Source organism: Sphaerodactylus townsendi, linkage group LG01 (assembly GCF_021028975.2).
Source record: "Sphaerodactylus townsendi isolate TG3544 linkage group LG01, MPM_Stown_v2.3, whole genome shotgun sequence".
Lineage (NCBI taxonomy): Eukaryota > Metazoa > Chordata > Lepidosauria > Squamata > Sphaerodactylidae > Sphaerodactylus > Sphaerodactylus townsendi.
Genome location: NC_059425.1, coordinates 43281353 through 43299748, shown reverse-complemented (window position 1 = coordinate 43299748; position 18396 = coordinate 43281353).

Here is an 18396-nt window from a genome sequence, read left to right as displayed (position 1 = left end):
GGGGGATGGGATGGATGCAGAGTTATAAATCAAAGCTTCTGGCGGGAAGTGTCATTCCTGCCACTGCGTGTACTTGAGCTTTCTAAGATGTCTGAATAAACGGTCTTTTTTCACCAAAGAGCCTTTGCCTCTGTCCTGCACTCTACACTCTGTTTGTGCCACAGAGCAAAGTCACCAAGATCCAGGAGGCTTGTCGCAAGGTCCTAGCAGAGAGAACCAGCTCGTTACTTCAGCTAGCGAGCCTGCTGGGTCTTCTCTTATCCACCATAGACCTAATTCAATGGGGCAGAGCCCACGAGCACCCATTGCAAGCCTTCCTGCAACCCTTTGCCACCCAGATTATTCAGAGGAGGCACCGATCTCTGGCTCTACCACCTGCAGTCCGTTACAGCCTCATATGGTGGACGTCCAAACCCAACTTCAGTGGGGGGAAGGTCTTTGCGCCCCAGAACCAGGTCCACATTTTCTCAGATGCCAGCCTTTCAGGATGGGGGGCCAAGCTGGAGCATCACCTAGCCCAGGGTGCCTGGACAGTATCCCAGTCCCAGTCCCCCATCAATGTCCTGGAAGTCAGGGCAATCTTTCTAGCCCTCAAGGCCTTTCATCACCTAGTCCTGTGCAGACATGTGGTAGTTCATACGGACAACACATTGGCGAAGTGTTATCTGAATCATCAGGGGAGATCCAGGTCCTCGCAGTTGCACAAGGAAGCCTTCCGGATCCTCAGCTGGGCAGAGATCAACCTCGCATCCCTGCGAGCAGAACATGTGAGGGGATGTCTGAACGTGGAGGCGGATTGGCTCAGTCGAACCAAAGTTTCCAATGCGGAGTGGAAACTGAAACAGCAGGTCTTCCAGTCAATAGTTGCCAGGTTCGGCAGCCCAGTGATTGATCTCTTTGCCTCCCCTCTCAACGCTCAGCTCAGTTGCTTCATCACACATTTTTACCATCCTCGGGCGAGTGCTGCAGATGCGCTGGTTGCCTCCTGGCCGGAGGGTCTACTTTATGCCTTTCCTCCTCTACCTCTATTACATCGGCTGCTCCAGAGGGTGCAGGAAGAAAGGAGGGAGATCATCTTGGTAGCACCAGACTAGTCCAGGAGATCCTGGTACTCAGTACTTCAGCAGCTTGCCATTGCTCCTCCATTTCTGCTGCCAGTAACTCAAGACCTGCTGTCACAGGCCCCCTGTTCCACCAGGATCCAGGATGGCTCAGGCTGACCGCCTGGCTCTTGAGCAGTGGCGATTGAGGCGAAAGGGCTATTCCAACACAGTAATTGACACCATTGTTGCAGCTAGACGCAAGTCAACCATTGCGATTTACAACTCTTCCTGGAAAGCATTTGCTAGATGGTGCAACAGGAAGCGTGTGGACACAGAGTCTCCTTCAGCTCCCTCCATTCTTAGTTTCCTGCAGGAGGGTTTTGCTAATGGTCTTCGTGGTTCCACCCTACGGAGTCAACTGGCGGTTCTGGCTACCATCCTTCAGCTGATGGAGGGTCTACCCATCACCCGGCACTCTGATATACAGAAGTTCCTGAAAGGGGTTCAGCAGTCACAGGCCCCTGTAGCCCACCGCTTTCCTTCTTGGCGGTCACATGCGGTGCTGGACGCACTCACTAAGTCACCCTTTGAGCCAGTCCAGTCGATCCATTTACGCTGACTTCGTATGAAGCTTCTGTTCCTCGTGGCCATCACCTCGGCCAGGTGGGTGTCCGAGATCAGGGCTCTTTTGGTCAATCCAAACTTATGCCTCTTCTTCTCAGATAGGATGGTCCTAAAACTCGACCCCTCCTTCCGACCCAAGGTTGTTTCAAAGTTCCATCTGGCTCAGGAGGTGGTCTTACCAAATTTTTGTCCCAGGCCCTCTCATCTGCGAGAAAGGCTCTGGCATTGTTTGGATGTGAGACGTTCCCTCAAGGCGTTTATTATACGCACAGAGCAGTTGAGGAAGTCCGAATCCCTATTTGTTAATGCAGTCCCACCTAGACTCGAGGAGCCGATGTCTTCCGCATCTATTAGCTCTAGCATCAGAGCTTGCATTATCAAAGCGTACAAGGCCAATCAGCTGCCCATTCCTCCCGGGATTACTGCGCATTCTACGAGGAGAGCGACCGCTAATGCGGCCCTGGTTAAGCACGTTCCTCTGGAGAAGATCTGTAGAGCGGCCACTTGGGCTTCTGCTTCATCTTTTGTAAGACATTACAGGTTAACTTCTCTGGATGCGGTTCAGGCATCCTTCGGCAGAAGGGTCCTGGAGCACGTTGTCGGAGATTAACTGAACCCACCCTATGGGGTCACTGCTTGGGGAGTCCCCACAAGATGGCTGAAACCATCCAAGAGAACGACCCATTGGATACTCACCGTGAAGGGGTCTTCTCTTGGGTGGTGGAAGCCATCTTGGCCCTCCCTGTTCGTTCCTTTCCGACATCGTGCTTCAGTCTAGTCCATTTCAGTTCATTTTTAGGAGCCTGTTCATTGTTGTTTTATTCTTGGTCCCTTCCATGTTTGTTGGACCTGTTAGTCTGGTTCTGTGTTGTTGGTCTGTTGTCATTGTGTGAAGCTACTCGGCTAGTCAGATACTGGGGCAAATTGGCAGCAACAGACCGATAGGAAGCGACCAAGCATCTTTTCCTGCCTATCTATTGGATGGAGAAAGAAAACCCCACAAGATGGCTTCCACCACCCAAGAGAAGACCCCTTCACGGTGAGCATCCTTGGAGCCCTGCATCCTTGGAGACTTGCATCCGTGAACAACTAGGGACAGTTGTGGAACAAATACACCTTTCCCTGGCTGAGGTTCTGCCAACAAGATGTCCTCCACCTCCAGGAGAAGGGTGACCCAGTAGACATAATGTACTTGGACTTCCAAAAGGCTTGCAATCCGTCACCAAAGACCCTGAGTAAATTTAGCAGTCACAGCGGAAGAGGTCATGCCCTCTTATGGACTAAAAAAATGGTTAAACAGGAAAAAGAAAGAATACGTGGACAATTCTCACAAGGGAGGAAAGTAACCAGAAGGATCCCAGTATAATCACTATTGAACTATTTAACTTGTTCGTGGATGATTTGGATGCACAATGTAGTGACCATCTCTGCAGATGAAACCAAACTATGCTAACATGGTCCATATGCAGCTGCCATTGAAAGCAACACAAACCAATCGGTGCAAAATGCAATCGTTAGACTGTTGAAAGGGATTAAGCATTCTAACCATATTACCCTGAGTTTAAGGTCACTGTAGTGGCTGCCAAGTCACTTCCATATCTAATTCAAAATGCTTATTTTTAACCCTTAAAGAACTTTATGACCTTGGTCCCTCACATCTGCAGGACTGCCTCTACACATTAATGTCTGCAAAGTAGCTCCATTCATCAGATCAGGGATTTTAGTAGTTGCTCCACTCAGGTCATTAAAATGTGAAATACTTTTGGAGCCTCTGCAAAGCAGAGCTCTTCTGAAGTGCCCAGGAACAGATGCTGTGGTTTGCTTCCTTTTATTTATATATCTGCAGAGGCAAGACTGCATTTGTTTTTAAGTCTGATGTAAATCAGTGTTAATCTGAAGAAAAGCGGGATATAAATATTTTAAATAAATATTCACAATGGTGAAAACCACATTCCAGTGCAAGGAAGCAGGATCAGGGAAGGCCGCGATCTTTTAATTGCCTCTCCAAGACAATGGCTTGGCCATTGCGCAAAACAGGTTTCAGACCCAGGTGGACCAGTAGGTCACCTTTTAATGTTTTCATGTACATTTGTGTCTTAATTCATGATACCCTAAAGAGCTGCTGCAACTGAAGTCAGCACTGGCAAGCAAAATGGACCAATGATCTGATTTAACAGAAGTCAACTTTGTATGCAGTGTACGCATACATGAGAACTAGTCAGCGAATTTAATATGCAAGTAACAGTTTTTTCTATTCAGAAGCTTGTGTTATATTTGGAAAGTCACCTACACATACCAGTAGTGCAAGCCAGAAAGGAAACCCTTATGTTCAATGTGTTCAGAAACACTGGAACACACAGGTATATCAATTACATAAAAGTCTCAGATGAAGCAAATAATCTTTGCATGAAAAATCTTTTTATTCTGCTGATACATTAAAAACAGTGGACCCAATCCCTAATCCAGATCTAGCAACTTAATACAATCTCCTAAAACATGAAACTAAATTTAGAGACTCTGGGAAGGATATATATCACATGGCTAATGTAAATTATCCTACCAACACTAAGAGATAAAAGTTGAAAATTACTGTATATTGCTGTTTTCCCATGAACATTTTTAAAAAATTCCACAGAAGTAACAGAACCACATGCCCATTATTAGTCATCTAAGTTGATCAGTTCTCCAAGAAAAAAACTATGTGCAACTGATTTCCCCCCCCCCCCTTTTCTATGTATTGCTCTGTAGGCATTAGAGTTTAGAGTGAGAAACCACACAACATCAAAACCTTCCATAATCAATTTTTCCCCAAGATAAGAACTGTATTTACACAAATGCAAGACTAGGCCCCCCTCTCTATTCCTTTTTAAAAAGGAAGAAGAAAAGGGGATAATTTTTGTATACAGATTGCAGTTATGTCCAATACTAATTTTTCAGATATATAACTTTTTCTAGGGGCAACTAACATTCAGAGTTGTCATCCTTTTGAGTAATTGTAATTAGAGCGCTATATTTTAACAGGGACTAGTACTTAAATGTATGGAGCTTATTTGTTTATTTGATTGCATTTGTATTTGTTTTGTGCACTGCCCTGAGCCCTCTGGGGGAAAGCGGTATACAAGTTTAATTAATTAATTAATTACAACAACAACAACAACAACGGTACTATCACCACAGTATTAGTTGTACAGCCATTTGCCATACAGAAATGCTTGCATGACCAGAAAAATAGAAGTTCTAAAATGCAGACAATATGCAAATATAGTTATTATCATGTAAAGCATTAAAATATAACAAGACTTCAGGAACTTTAAATGCTTGACTATATTTATTTGATTTAGAAAACTTTTCTGCCGCCCCTTGAAGAATCTGCCCAAGGTAGCTTACAAAGTAAAATTAAAACATTAAAAGATATTAAAATCCAGCATTAGGAACTAAAACAGTGTTGTTGTTTTTTAAAAAAAACCCAACCCCTTAATTAAATACCTGGACGAACAGATATTTTCTGGCCTGGCACCTAAAATAAAGCAATGAAGCCACACAATGAGCCTCAAGGGTAAGGACATTCCACAAACTACTGAAAAACACGGTTGCAGCCTGCCTTACTTCTGAAGGTGGGAGCACTGACATCAGGACTTATCAAGCCTGCCACTTAAGATCTGTCTCACAGTATGGAAGGAGGAAGTCTTTTAGGTACCCTGGTCCCAACCCAGGGCTTTAAAGGCAAGAACCAGAACTTTGAATTGTGCCTGGAAACAGATGGGCAGCCAATGAAGATTGTTCAGGAATGTGGTGATACAATGCCTGTATATTACCCCTGATAATAGCATGGCTGCTGCATTTTATAGATAAGCTAAAAATTTTGGACCATTTTCGAAGGCAGTCCCATGTAAAGATGATTGCAGTGATCTAACCTGGACATAATCAGAGCATGAATCATCATGACCAGATCACACTTGTCAAGGAGGAAAGCCATGGCTGGTATATCAGTTGAAGCTGACAAGTCACTACATTCCTCCCAATACACATGGAAGAGAAACATAGGTAGCGAACGCAGAAGCTTGTGGCTAATAAGCTTCTTTTTGATGAACTGTAGGATTCACTGGAATAGAGCTTGAAAATCTGTATACTAGTTATGAGAAAATTTGGCCAAGTTGTTAGCCTTGTAAAAATGCTTAGTGGTAACATTGATTGGTTAAAATGAAAGATTTCTAATGGATAAAATGTGATGTGTATGTGAGTAAATTTGTTTTTAATGCAGGCTAAGGGGGCATTAGGTGCTCTCCAAGCTGCTTCTGTATTCTTGCTTACATAAGGGTGTGCCTATTGTGGCACAATTCCTGCTGTGACATATGCATACATAATCTTAAGAACAAGGAAAATATTTTTATTTAATAGCTGTTCTTCATATGGAAACATAAGCAGAAGCATGTCCAGAGGAGGGTGACCAAAATGGTAAAAGGTCTGGAATCCATACCCTATGAGAAGAGACTTAGGGAGCTGGGTACGTTTCATCTGGAGAAGAGAAGATTAAGGGGTGACATGATAGTCATGTTTACATGAGTCTACCCCTCCGTGTTGCCCTATGTAACATCTGCTTGTTTGAAAATCTGCCAGTCCCCTCCCAGGGTTAGGACTGGACGTCATCCACCTAATTATGGATGGGTTATTGTTGCTACTGATTTTATTGTATTTTATTAATTTTATTGGGATTATTCTATTTGTTCTTTTTTAGTTTTAATTTATTGTTCTTGTTTGGCTTGTACACCGCTCTGAGCCCTTCGGGGGTAGGGTGGTCTACCAAATCGAATATATAAATAAATAAAATAAACAAATATTTGAAGGGATGTTATGTTGAAGAGGAATCAAGCTGCTCCAGAGACTGGAACACAGAGTAATGGATTCAAACTATGAAAAAAGAGACTCCACCTAAGCATTTAGGAAGAACTTACTGATGGTAAGGGCTGTTCGACAGTGGAATATGCTACCTTGGAGTGTGGTAGAGACTCCTTCTTTGGCGGTTTTTAAACAGAGGCTGGATGGCTATCAGGAGCGCTTTGATTGTGTGTTCCTGAATGGCAGGGGGTTGGACTGGATGGCCCTATGTTCTCTTCCAACTTTACGGTTTGCTGATTTTATAAAATGTTAGAAAAAGGGAAACACAAAGCTTCAATAATATCTACACAGTTAGATGTAGATGCAGCTAGATGCTGTCTTCTTCCTTGTGTAGCTACTGGTTAGAGAGAGCTCAGTTCTCCAAGAAATGTTCAGAGTTTTCATTTGAGGCTTTTGTGTCTGTGGAGCTGTTCTGGGTGCTCAGAGGCCTGTTTGGATTTGGTCTGCAGAAGGAGGTGGACTTCTTGGTGACCCACTGTGACTGTTTTGCTCAGCATCTGGCAAATAAAATATCTTGTATCCATTCTGCTTTGAACTCTACCTTAGTAATGACAGGGTCAGGTGATGACAGAGTGCCAACTTGTTCAGTTGTTTGGAATACAGTTTATTCAGTCTGAGGATGTGAACAGGCTCCTTAGAGGTTTGAGGCCTATGACCTGCTAGTATGACCCTTGCCCTTCTTGGCTACTTAAATATGCCAGTGGGCATTTAGATGACTGAGTCCAAGAGGTAATTACTGCCTCTGAGAGAGAGGGCATTGGCCCCAGACTCCACTTCTAAAGAAGACTGCCCTAGACCTAGGAGATGTCAATAATTGTTGACCAGTCTCAAGTGTTACATTCTTGAGTGAGGTGATGGAACAACTTCAGGTTTTCCTGGATGGGATGAATAAAGATCTTTAGTATACACTTGAAATTATATGCATAAATTCCAAACGAGTACACTGCATATATGCTATCTGCCCAATGTGGAAAATCAGGTGGGTAGATTGTGTGAGCAGAGCCTGCTTCTGTAGGGTTTTAATGTGCAGACTCCAAATCATAGTAGAGTTTCTAGGAATAGTGGGATATGGTGAATAAGCATGACACATCTCGTCACATGTACATATTTAAATGTTGATGAACCACGTGTAAACCAGCTTATAAATTAAAAAGCAAGCAATGGTTTCAGTGACTGCGTTTTGTGGCTGATCTGCATTGTGTACCCCCAACATAAATTCAGTATTTTTTGAGCTGTTATATTCTTGACTTTTAGTATGAGAAAAGCATACAGCAGAAGGTACAAAGTCTACAGTTATTTATGTCCAGAACTTATATAGACTGAATAACTTGGTTGATAAATTTTAAATATTATGCATTATATTTGACTGTGAAATATTTTTTGCCTCAGGCCATGATGATTTGCATTATCTAACGATTTATGTAAGCAAGACAGTGCTTTAGTAGGTAAGGAGCCAAATTCAGTAAAGGAGCCACATTGTACTTTATGAATCAATAATGGGTTACAAGAATGTACATGTGAAGCTACTGATACTATGCCAAGAGCATGGGAGGAGTTAATAGATAGCTTGTGATTTCTTGCAGTTAGTACTATCAGCTATTTTGATTTGCTGTCCATTGCAGCCAAGTCAGCATCAGCACAGGAAGTTGCTTGCATACTTCTTATCCAATGCCAAATGTGTCCTGGGAAGGTAATAGTGGAAATTTTGGCAGTAATAATCCTTTGCCGTGTCTCTTACACCCTGATGCATTGCACCTAAAGAACTGTAGAGTACAGATGAATTACAGAAGGATGATGATTTGTTGAATTAAAACTGTCATATGCAGTAGCTCAAATGGGCAAGACCAACTATGTGTAATCATAGCAATTAGATGTAATAGTCATTAACTAGCTTAATTATAACCTACTTCACTTGAATGTAGGATCTGCCCCCACCATTTCAGTTAATTTGTATTGTTTTGAAAGTTTTGCATGTCTGTGTCATTTTACTAAGATCATTTATGTTAAAGAGTAGACCAGAACTGAAATTTCCTTAATGTACTTGGTTTTCACCTGAATCTTAAAATAACAAACTTGGAGTTTTTTACAAGTGTTTGGCCAGGTACACTGGATTTTGTTTAAAACCTGAAGAGACTTATGTACAAATAAGTTTCTGCGTTTGAGAGGTTGGGAGGGAGGCTGCCAATTTTCCTTTCCTTCTAGAGTCTGTTGTGTTGCCTCTTTAAATACTGGAAGTTTCTGTTTAAGGCAGTGCTGCTTTTGAAACATCCTTTGGTAGGAAAGGGAGCTCTTAAAAGCTCTGGTGAATATACATAACTCTCTACACAACTCTTAGCTGTACTTTCAAGTTGGCATTAGAATTTGACTCCATATTCACAAATTGTGTGTATGTGTTAAGTTCTGTCAAGTTGCTTCTGACTCGTGGCAGCCCCTTGCTTTAACACTATTGTTTGAGGTATTCACAGCTGTACTCTTCCACCGAAAGATGACTGTAGAATTGTATATTAATCCACCATTTCCTGGACCTTCTTTGTTCTAGAATGCTCTGCTTGAGTCCTAGTGCCTACCTAGTTCTCTTAGGCACTACTGTTCAGAGCCCTTTGGGTCTCTGAATAAAATTTTCACATTTCATTATTAGTTAACTCTCGAATGGTGATTTTAAAATGTGCTTATGGAGGTAAATATTTTTGTTTGTGGTCTGAAGAAATAGGTTTTTAATCTGGGGGTAGGGTACTGCTGGATTTTGGTCTGCATTTGGAGGCCCAGATGTCTTCTGTGGAAAGACAGTAGGTTTGATTTATAGCACATTCTAAGTTCAGAGGAAACAATGATGATGCTGACAGGCTTGGACAGTACCCTCCATGCACTAAACATATGCCCTAGAAAGAGCAGAGGATCCTCAGCAGATTAGTAACAGGAAAAGGTTTTCTGATGGCAGAAAATTTGTAAAGCACTGACATAGAAGACAGCATTCTGAGTGTAAAAGAAGCTTCAAGCAAGTTCTCTAGAGATGAGCTATATACATTTTCTAAATAAATAGATAACAACTAATACAATGACACTACCAACACATAATATCACATACTAAGAAAAACTGACCAGAAGTATCACCAAATCCTAAATGTTTGCACAATACACAATCCAACAACACTTGTAGATACAAAAAATAGTAACTGACTTACTTAGCTAAATGCTTATTCACCTTTTCAGCAAACCTCTAACATTTTACATAGTTGATGCTATCACAGTGCAAATATCTACCTGTTGGGAGATAGCATCTTTATGCTGAAAACTTTACCTTTGAAGACAAACACAACATATTGGCTCCTATGAAGATAATGACATTTCACTAGAAATTAGAATTCATCCTTACTCTGATAAAAAATTATTCTGACCAGTAAACATTTTCTTATTTGGCTCTGCTTTTACTTTCCACATAGTACACTGAAAAATGTCATTTTTATTCTTATTTTTAATCTATGTTAATATGATGGAAAATATTTCTGTACTGCATTTCTACATATAATTCAGCTAATGTAATTAGTATATTAACTATAACTATTCTAGTCATTAAATCAGTCTGGATAATAAACAGTTCATTTTTCACCATCAAGGTCTTGTGTGAAATTTTGTAACAGGCCAGTTCCTAACTTCTTTTATGTAACTAAAGTTAACAACTTATGATCATAATTAGTTCAAATATGCCATCCTAGATTTTAAGATGCCATGTTATATTTAGTTTCAGAGGGTAGTCGTGCTCTTCTGCAGTAGAACACCTACGTTCAAGCCCAGTAAGCACCTCAGAGACCGACAAAATTTTGGGGGTATAAGCTTTTGAGAGTCTAAGTTCTCTTCATCATGTTTGTCATACTATAGATCAGTATCAAAGAGTCACGTAAGGGGGCAGCATGACAATCCAACATTCTCTGAGAGAGCAGCAATGTCGCATACAAAAAGACAGCAATGAGGAAGGATAAAGGAAAATGACCTCCTAGCTTGAAGCCAGGATACCCCCTCCTTCATTGTCTAACCTGACAACCTAGACCTTCTTCACAAGCCCTGTAGGAGGGGGGGGGGGGAGGTTCAGTAATAGCACTTTACTTACAGAATGCCCTTTCCCTTCAGGTGTTAACTTTTAATTGATTTTACGTTTTATTTTTAAGTCACGTCAGGCAGGTACCCTGGAAAGGCAGCATCAACATTTTCTAAATAAATACACAGTACCTACTTCAGATCTCATATTTAGTAATATATGTGTAGATGAGGATATCTTCTTTCCCTTTTCCAGAGCTGCCAGTGAAATGAATAGAAAGTCTGTTTTCCTGATAGCCTCCATCCATCGAATAGATAAACTGAGATGAACTGTCCTACACAGGTCCAACAAATGCCAAGCCATTTCTTTGGCATGTTTTGGTTAAGGTCAAAAGGGCGGTAAGTGAATCTCTTGCCTTTAGTAGAACAAAGAATAAACTTTGGAAATAAAGGTAGGGTGCAGTAGAAGTATCACCTTCTCTTTAGGGAAAACACAGGACCCTTTTCTATCTGATAGGGCTCCCTGTTCTGACTCTTCTGGTTGAAGTCACTGCCATTAGAAATGAGATTCTCATGAGTTGTCCATTCAGTGGTATAAAGGGGACTGTGAAAAGGGCAGACAGTACTACATGTAGCCTCCAAGTAGGGCATCCACTTGTTTGACCCATGGATGGTGGTTTCTAGAGAAGAAACTCGATTTGAAGCTAAGGAAAAGAGCTCCACCCACAGAAAACTGAATTTGCTGGAAGGCCTCCTTCTTGAGAGACCACTTGTTCTTATCTATCATCTGCCTGCTCAACCAACCTGCTTGCATGTTGAGGACTCCCTGAATGTGCTCTGCAGATATATTTCTGGCCATGAAAAGATGCTTTAGCCTTCCAGATGTATTGTGGAGAATCTGGACCTTCCCTGTTAGTTGATCTGCGCCTTGGCAGAGATCTTGGCCCCTGATTTTTTATTAGAATTCTAGAAGATGATTCTGAGTTCCAGGATGTTGATATTCAGTTTGTTCTCTTCCTGTGTCCAGAATCCTTGGGCTAGATAACCTTGAAGTGAGGCACCCCAACCTGACTGACTAGTAACTCAGAAGATATGAATGAAGAACATCTGGTTGTCCTGAACTCAGCTTTGATCCAACAGATCAAACTTTGTCTTATGAGGAGAGGTAAGAACAATTTCTTGTCCTTTTTCTGTAAGATCTCCACATGGTGAGGACAAAGGAACCATCAGAGTGACCTGGCATGCAGATGATTCTATAGAACTAATTCTAAACATGAAACCATGACTTCCAGTAGGCAGGCCAGCAACATCAGCTGAGTGGACTTCAACTCAGCTGTGGTCCTGGCCAAACTTGAAATCCTGTTGACTTTGTCCTCTGGTAGATATAACATGCTCTTCTGAGTGTCTATTACAACCTCCTAATGCTGTAGTCTTTGAATTGGAATGGAGTTGCTTTTTTCTCTATTGAGGAGATAGCCATCAGCTTTCCTTGCTTGGAGGGTCTTTCTGGTCTGTCAGATCAGAAAGATTGGAACTGAAATGGTCTGTTGAAGTGTGAGTCTCTTTAAATGATACTCTGCTATTTTATCACTGTGCCCTTCTTTGGCCAGGTTTAGGGCATGGTAATGTGTGTTAGGAATGATAGGAGGACAATGGGAATGTTCTTCTGTCATCTCTCTGTAGCTTTCCAGACGTTGCTTTCTTTTTGCCAACTTCTCAGTTTGCCAACATCCAACTTCTCCCCTTCTATCATCACTGGGAATTAGTTGGTTCAGTTTTCAAGCCCAAACTATAGTGGTCCTGAAAATGAGGGCTATGTAGCTGCTGTTCTAACTGGTAGTGCCAAGGTACCACAGGATTTCTGAGCAGTGTAGTCAATTTTTATACCGCTGTGTGCTCATTGTCTGATAGAACTCGTCTTCCTCTTTTTCACTGTCTGATACAGAAAAGGGAAATACATCTAAAGAAAGAGCCTTTTTGAAGCCTTTTTGGCTGCTTTGGTGGGCCACTGACAGGAGCCCTCCTTGTAGGGGGCAATATGTTCCTCCCCATAAACCATACCAGTTGATGTGAACATGTGGCAGGGATCAGCGGGAGCAATGAGAACCCCTGGGTGATGAGTGAGAGGAATGCATCTGGATATGTTATAACTCTTCCCTTACTGCTTTCATGATCTCAATAGAACAAGATGACTACCCTCCCATAACCTTGACAGAAGGGGGGCAAGGTTGTATGTTAACCCTTGTCAACTCCATCTCAAACATTCGGGTCAGATGGTAGTCATTTAGGGGGCAAGCTCTATTATGGTAACCGCTCAGAACCAACCTGGTAGTATTTGGGGCTATGTTCTCTTTCAAGACCCTTTTCACCCCATTTTTAAGCTGCGTGGTTTGCCACTTTCATTTGGGTGTCACAGCCTTCATCAACCATTCTCCCTCTCTTCTGCTATATATGAGACTTCTGGAGGTTGGGTTGTCATCTTGCAGCTAAAAAGACAGTAGATCTGAGTTTGAGCCCTCTTCTGAAAGTAACAAATCTTCTCAGGGTTCCCCAGAAGCCTCAAATTCCACCATCATTTCCTGCCTTTCTGCAATTGGTCGAGATCACACCCACACAAGATGCCCCACTCCTACAGTAGAAAAGGGGGGAAAGACAAAGACAGAGTCTAAAAGATGAGACATGGAACATGCAAAACAAAAGAAAGGCAGAAGATTAATGTTCTTTCTTTAGCAAGAGTTAGTGAAATAATTATTTAGTCAGACAAAAAGGACAGCTGCAGTCGAACTCTACTCCTCAGCTGCTCTCCCTGTGCAAGGCAGAAAGTAAACTGAGCTCAGGAGATTCCCACCTGGGAGACAGGAAGTAGCAATTCCTGTCTCCCTGAACAGCTGATGGGAATCATCCAAGATCAAGATGCCCTCCTCCTCAGATTGAGATATACTCTTGCATGAAAATTCAAAAGATTTTCAAACATGATAAACCAGTACTGCATTATAAATGACATTTTACATCTTCTTTTCCTGGTTAAGAAACTGATGCTTTGAACATATTTCATATACATTTTTCCTACATAGTTAAGAACAGATTTTCCTCTATATGTGAAGCTGGCACATGTGAAAAGCTTCTATAAGTATGCACATGAAATACAACAGACCAAGAAAGGGTTTTATGACTGTGTTATAAGGAAACATTAAGGCTTCACAATGCACATATGCAGCACACAGTGCTGAAGTGCTAGAATGAGTTGAACTACATTTTTAGGATTCACTTGAGTTAACTCCCTGCAAATAGAAGGCCAGTACAGCAAGCAAAATAGCCACGCTATAACCCATTCTCTTTGCTGCAGTAGTTTTCTATTTGCAAGAAACTTTTTTCCATGCAAGTGCACTCAAGACTAAAATCTACTGTGGGTAGTCTAAAAGGATGAAGTTCACCTAGAATCTCACCATTTTACCATTTCATTCTCCTGCACAGTATACCAGGCCTTAATGATGCATGTATGTGTTGACCAATAGAGTATTTCAGGTAAATAATGTGTGGATATGTATGAATGTTTCAATTCACAACTTTTGCTGGTTTAATTTTAGCATTTGCCAGTATCCTCAGTGATGCTATGAGATTTAATAGAAGGCACTTAATAATGTTTCCTATGTTTTCCATGGCAGAACAAAGAGAGGTGACCCTGTTTAGCTAGGATGATATACAGACAGAAACACATTTCTCCTTGCTGATCCTGGGGATATGGACAAACATGACTGAAAATTTTTTGATAGAACTTAAACGCCAGTGATGTTTTCTCATAACAATATAGGAGAAACCTGCTTCCTGTTCTAGTGCTTAAAAAAACACATGCTGATATCTTCTGGAAAGTTTTATGTCTATGTATCATCAAGTTTTGGGCAATCAAACCACAGGATCATGCATGTATCAGTGGTTGGGATATTAATGGTTTCACTCACTGAACAGAGCCCATATATGCACAACCAGTAAGACGTTCTCATATTTGCAGCAAATGGGAGGACAGGTGAATGCTACTATAAACATTGGCAGTGCCAACTATTAGTCAATAGACATGTACATACTGCACTGTATATGTACCTCTGACTTAAACCACTGGGGAAACAAACATTTTTACTCCACTAAATAAATGTGCTGGATTTTTTATTCTTCTTAATTTGTTTTCAATATGAAAACTGTATCTTTAAATAGTAGAAAAGGTACTCTTTCTACTACAGACAACCACTGTCCCAGTGAAGTCCACAGTGCTACAGTTATTAGCATCTGCAGGATCAAAACCAAATAAAAAAGAAACAAAAAGATCCAAAGTAATATATATTCTTATCAAGAGTCATTGCTAATGATAAAAAGATTAATGCTGACATTTTTACCTTAGCACGGAGCAAGCCAAAATGAACCTACTTTCCACAAATTTAATGTGGAATCATGTCTGCTTTGCTAGAAGTCTAACATGGTACATGGAATGCAAATTGCAGCATTTCTGACCTGTGGCTGGGTCCGCTATGTACCTCCTTTAGCTCATTACAGATTAACCTACATTAATTAAATTATAAAATGACACAACAAGAGTGGACACAGGAAGTACACAGACCAGTATATTCTGTATTTTGTCATATGCATTATACAGTGACATCACATCACAAAGTTTACTGGACAGTCTAAGTTTACAAGGTGGTTTGTCATTACCTTTCATAGTCGTCTCCACTTTACCCCCAGCAAGCTGGGATTATATTACCCACTGTAATAACACATTCAGTGAAATAATTATTACACTAAAATAATTTTTTTCATTAAATGGGGGAAGTTTGGTCACAGAATTGTTCACAATAAGTATTAAAAGCTCGATTTAAACATCAATTCATATTTTACTTACACTAGCACCTAGCATATTGTCACCCCAGCTAATGAAAAATATCCATGGAATTAAGCATCTGTATACAAACTGCTTCCTCAAAGAATATCAGAATGAGTGTGTGAGTGTGAATGCCATCAGTACACTTGACACTGACTTAAACAAAATACGCATTCTGATGCAATTATACCCTTTCCCACCAAAAGATCGAAGTGCAATCAGTGTAGTAGTGGTGCGGTAGAAGAAGAGTTAAGTACTTCCACAATAGCAAATTGCTCCAAATGACGACGAGCATTATAACTTGGGTGCTAGCAGTGCTATAGACTGATCCCCTCCCCTGGACTGACTCCCTCCACTCCACTGCCCCAGAGAGACTTACCAGAAGCAGAGGGCAAGCAAACAAGGAGTTGGAAAGGGAGGACATGACAGACAGGTAGGAATAGTGGCAGGCCAAGCTTGGTGTTTGGGCAGGGGGAAGGGTGGGTTGGGGAATGGGGAGGTTGGTGCCGAGTCCGACAGGGGAGGGTGGCTTGCCACCACTATCCTGCCAGGCCTAGCTTGGTTTTTGGGCTCGGGGGAGATTGGGCAGGGAACGACAAGGGTTTTTTTCCCATTTGAACAGAGTGTGGGAAAAACAAGATAGACACTAGGACCAATTAGGAGCATTCTACAACAAAGAAGGTCCAGGAAGTGGTAGCAGATAGATATATAATTTAATCTTTTGGTGGAAAAGAGTATAGTTGTACGGTAAATACCTTTCTAAACAGAATTATTGCTGCACAGAGATAAATATGTGGAAATATAGTCCAGATAGGCCAGGCTAGTCCAGTCTCATCAGATCTTTGAAGTTAAGCAGAATTGCCCTGATCAGTATTTGGATAGGAGATCACCAAAGAATACTAGAGTTACCATGCAGAGGCAGGCAACAGAAAACCATTTCTGACCCTCTCTTGTCTTGAAAGCCTTATGGGGTAGTCATAAGTCAGCTGTAACTTTACGCCTATACAACACACGCAGATATACATTGGCCAGAACTTTAGCTAAATCATACCAACCTTTAGACTTGCTCTGTAAATTCCTAATACAGGTGGCTTCAATACAGTAGAATGTGATATGAAGATTCAAATTAATTTTCAAGTAACATAATTTGCATTTATCATTAGGTTATATATTTATGTGTTGGTACTAGAAAGCACCACAATGAAAGGCGCAAAAATCCAGAACCCAAAAATGAGCCCATGAGACCTGTGCTGCAGCAAAGCTTAGGAATTAGATTTACCCTTTCTGGGGAAGGAAGGAAGGACTTTTGCATCTTCTCACCATGGCAAATTATAGAATTTTAACATTTATAATACTGATCCTTTGACTATAATCAAGAAACCAATTCTGGTATAATAAAAAGGAAGTATCACTAATAAAGATTTCAGTATTGTATAGTTCACATCCTCTTTTGTAGTACTGAGTGCTAATTCACACAACTGATTTTTACAAAACTTGTAAACTTTTTTATCTGCCCATGTTCAATGAACACACACCTAACAGATGTAAAATTTCCAGAAATGGAGAAAAAATTCTTTAGTAACAACAAAAATGTGGGGATAAATTGAAATATTTGCAATTCTTAGTGATCCATCAAAGATAAAATAATTTTTCTACTGTACCAACATAAACAATTGTAATATTTGCCATATTTATGGAAGTTACAAATGCTTTAGCTTTCTACAACTAAAGTTGAAATATATCCAATACTTGAGAGAAAACTACAAGTTTATGCACCCTATGTTATCTTATCACATGTACTGTAATTTTTGATATCTGGTTAAGGAGAGCTAAATTTCAATGAAGCTTTCAGTTTTCCTCTGAGATTTTGGTGCTAGAAGTCTGCCATATCACCATCTGATCTTTTGAAAGAAGGCAATAAGCTACTTTTACTAGTCTGTGAGTATATGTGCCACACTCACACATGAGGGAGAGATGAACAGATCAGCCACAAGTCATGTCAAAAGGACAAGAGAAGGTACACCACAGTTGAAAAACAATGAGATCCCTGCATGCTCACCTCATGAAGATGAGGTATCCTTTTATGTGCAGGAATGCATCTTTCATTTAAAAGGTTACTATGGCCATTTACCCACTTGTGATCCCCTTCGCATTCAGCATACATTCCATTTGTGTTTTATTCTCAGTCATATACACTTTTCCCCCTTTTCAGATCAGAGAATCCCCGTAGTTCCTGAATGCTGTAGAAGTGTGACTTTTCCTTTTTCTTTGCAGAGAAAGCAAAGGAGATCAGCTTACATTTAGCAGTCTTCAGATTTCTGTGCTCCCCTCCACTTTCCCCCACCCATATCACAGCACTTCCTCCTGCTCTTCAGGCTATCATATCAGACGGATTAGAACAGCTTTCTCATTTTTGTTCATGTTGAAGATCTATTGCTCCAATGAAATTGACATGAAATTGACATGGTTTAGGAAACTAACACTATACCAAAGATGGTGGGGGGAAGGTGGCAGGCAGACTCAGAAGGAGGCTTTGCAGGAGAATCCCTGTGCAAACAAAAAAAAAGTGGGAAACCCCATTGTAAAGCAAATACCCACGAGTAAGTAGTGCATGCATAAATGGCATATGGCCATAGCATGTGGCAACTTGCCTTTAAAAGTATTTCACTCCTATTAAAAGTGAAAATATTTCAAATATTTTTTTTCAATACTCCCCCTGCCCCCAAAAAAGGCCTCCAGTTTTTTCCCTGAATTTTTCTGGACATTTTCCAGACTGTCACTTCCCTAATCACACAGCATATTGGACATATGAATCAGTTCATCCTAGACCAAAATCACTATCACCCCCACAATGAAACATTTACATAAGTATAAAACTTATTGCAGGAATGCCAGCAAGCAGCATTCTTCATGAACAGATTTGCACAACCC